The 3,642-nt window shown below is 44.8% G+C and overlaps 1 pseudogene; it reads left to right on the top strand.

The window, feature by feature from the left end:
* Positions 1-270: 270 nt before the first annotated feature.
* LOC118772270 lies at positions 271-1,849 on the top strand (annotated as a pseudogene).
* Positions 1,850-3,642: the final 1,793 nt, after the last annotated feature.

Raw genomic sequence — 3,642 nt, 5'->3', positions numbered from 1 at the left:
AAATCATGTGTGTGATCCAGATGAACTTTATTATTAGTAAATGCAGCATCCCAAAGGAGCTGTGAATACTAAATGCAGTGGAGATTGTTGGATTGCTCTGGTGAAACAGTGGCCCAAGGTTAGTAAGCATATATACACACAAAAGCAGATGTTTTACCATGCACAGTGTTTAAATGGTCATAAAGGCAACATTAGCTTATAGCATGGATATACTGCCCAAAGAGGATCTATAAGGGCAACATTGCATTATGTTACACAGGCACCTACACCATGTCCATGTTCCCTGAATGCTCCCCAAGTGTGTCACATGCAGATAGATATAGTAGTGATGGTAGGGCTGTAGACCTATTGCAGGGGCTTATGCCCACTATGCTGTCCCTCTGTGCCCCACCCCCAAGAATGGAGAATCATGCGCCTGTCCTATGAGTATGACTCAAAGCCCTTCAGAAAGGAGCGGGGTGCGGCTGTGTGTAAACTGGCCAGTGAGGCAGGGGTGGAGGTCATCATGCAGACCTCCCACACCCTCTACAACCTGGACAGTTGAGCCCCCTACTCTTGCCTTCTCTCTCATTCTCCCCCTCTCTGTGCTCAGAACAGCAGAACAATTTTTATCTCTAATCTAATTTTTAACTTTTATCCCCTGACCTGCAAGCGTTTCCAGGCAGTGATTGGAAACATGGATGCCGTGGAAATGCCAGCTGAGGCGATCACAGCCGAAATCATGGGGAGATGCACCATGCCCATTTTCAATGACCACAATGACAAGTTTGGGTTGCCCTCCCTGGAGGAGCTGGGTGAATCTCTCTCTCTGCAGACCCCCATGTCAGGCCCCTGTTTCTGACTGTGCTGACCCCTGTTTTGTCTGTGTGGGCCTCAGGTTTTGACACAGGACTGCCTTCAGCAGTGTGGCCAGGGGGAGAGACGGAAGCCCTTACCCGTCTGGAGAGGCAGCTGGAAGGTAAGAGAGGCTCCACCCCAAACCTGCGTGCCCTGCACCCCATCCCTTTACCACCTCTGATCAGTGCCAACACAGGCTGGGATTGTCAAAAAACTGTACCAGGAACTAGAAGGAACAGGGCAACTTGTCTGTGTAGCTGTTGTTCTTATTTTAGCTTGTTTTCATGCAGTGAACTAGTGAAGGGGAACTGAACATGATTTACTGAATTTATCCTTTGAGTGTATGCATCTGTCGGGCAAGCAGGAGTTGATCCTTGCTGTTCTCCACATTATTCCCAAAACTGACATTGAGAATACTGAATATTTGTATATATTTAATGTATGCCTATATTTAAATAGACAAATATAAATACAGTGTTAATAGCTCATGAATTTTTGACATTACCCCATATTTATCAAGCCTCTTTAGTAGGAAAAAATTGATTTCTATCCTGTGCCATAACTACTGTATAACATTGTGTCTGAAAGAAAACTAGGATTAATTTCTCAGCTTTCTGGTTTAGAATGTAGTTTCCCTGAAACTGGCATGCAAAAAAAGCAGGAACTGCCTAAACTTTACCACTTTACCTCTGTAAAATACCAAGATGTATAAATGAATACTCTAGAAAAGTAAATGTGTAAGCGTTGGTGTTGACTGGATCACCTCCCTGGATGAGGAGGGGTTAAACTGGAGTGGAGAGGAAAAGGAAGAGAGGCGGCCACAGACAGCTGTGCTTTCCACTTGTAACTGACTCAGTCCCTTGTCTTCCAGGCATGGGTGGCCAACTTTGGGAGGCCCCAGATGAACGCCAACTCTCTGCTAGCGAGTCCCACAGGCCTGAGCCCCTACCTGCAAATTGGCTGCCTCTCCTGCTGCCTCTTCTACTTCAGACTCACTGACCTCTACAAGAAGGTCAGCCTGCTCCCAGAACATGAACATATCTAACATAACACTGTATGCACCTTGCAAGAACTGTGCATTACCAGAACGCTGCATGCACCTTGCAAGACCTGCAGATTAACATAACACTGTATGTGTAAGGTAGTCACCAAGGCAGCGAACCCGCGCTCATTTGTTCAGCAGGAAGGACCAGGGACACGCAAAGTTATGCAATTCCCTTTTATTATGACGAGCTGACTTACATACAGCATGTATGTTGTCAGCATAAAGTTAGGCAGCTGGCAATTTCTACATATATTCGTAATATAGGGAAATGCACATACGTGTAAACTATTACATGAACATTTAACAAGAACTATGTTCAATTCTTAAATTCAATTCAATTCAATTCATTTTTATTTGTGTAGCGCTTTTTACAACACAAGTTGTCACAAAGCAGCTTTACATTGTTCCCAGGCCTGAGACCCCCTGAGAGCAAGCCTAAGGCAACAGTGGCAAGGAAAAACTCTTACAAACTCATACAAAAGAAACCTTGAGCAGAACCGGGCTCAGAGGGGGAGCCCATCTGCTTCTGGCCGGCACTGGGCAGATAGAGTTAAAGACAAGTTATACAATGTAATTTAAGACATTTACGATTGATAGACAATAGTAGTTAACAGCAGAGCGATTATAAGAATGTCTCCTAGTATGTCCGGTTCTTGTAACGCAGTTGGCTTTGATAAATAACATTCTACTAGGGATTATGGAACACCATTTTAGATTCTAGAATCTAGCTTCGCTACGAATGACACGTGGCTTAGCTGGCTAACATTAGCTAGGTTTAGATATCATAAAATTGTACAAAATGCATTAACATACCTGACAACAAGACAAACATACAACACAGTATGTCATCAGCATAAAGTTAGGCAACTGGCAATCTGTGCAAATCACAATAGAAATAAAATGATATCAATTTTTTTTGGTTCATGTCATCATTATGCATAGCTATCATCACATTCGTTTCACACACAGCCTCTAGCTAGACAACAGTGGATAGCTACAATTTCATATCATGAATGCATGGAAAATACTGTACATTGTACTTAGCATTGCTCAAGAGTATGCATAGCTATAACAATATATTATTTCAACTACATATGATGTTGCTTTACACTTTAGAAAAAATTGTGAATTGTGAGTTCAGGCTTGCTGCACAGGTTCTCTGCCCATGGTCCTTTCCTACCACTGCTATGCACATGACACACAGTTGTTCTTCTCTTTCTTCCCCTCTGACTCTCAGGTCCAGCCATGCAGCCTGCCTAGCCGACGTTGCCTCCTGGATGTCCGCTAACCATCTTAAACTCAATCTGGAGAAGACTGAGCTTTTCTTTTTTCCAGCAAAGAGCTTGCCAACGATCAATGCTCCGATCACCATTGAGGGTTCTGTGGTGACCCCCCCCCAGGTCAGCCAAAAACCTGGGCGTGACCCTGGATGACCAGCTAAACTTCTCAAGCCACGTTACCCTACCCAACAAGCAACCCAGCTCCTAGTTCAAGCACTAGTCATCTCCCACCTTGATTACTGCAACGCCTTACTGGCTAGCTTACCAGTGGTGCGCTATCAGGTCGCTTCAGCTAGTTCAGAATGCTGCTGCCCACCTGGCATTCACACACGTCACTCCGCTACTCACTGCACTTGAGTGGCTTCCGGTAGCAGCCCGCATTCAGTTTAAGACACTGGTGCTGGCTTACCAGGCCACAAGAGGCTCTGCCCCATCCTACCTTCAGTCTTTGATCACTCCATACACTCCAACCAGATCTCT

The sequence above is a fragment of the Megalops cyprinoides genome, unplaced genomic scaffold (assembly GCF_013368585.1).
Source record: "Megalops cyprinoides isolate fMegCyp1 unplaced genomic scaffold, fMegCyp1.pri scaffold_104_arrow_ctg1, whole genome shotgun sequence".
Taxonomy (NCBI): Eukaryota; Metazoa; Chordata; class Actinopteri; order Elopiformes; family Megalopidae; genus Megalops; species Megalops cyprinoides.
Note: the sequence above shows the minus strand (reverse complement) of the source record. Positions and strands in the feature narration are given on the sequence as shown.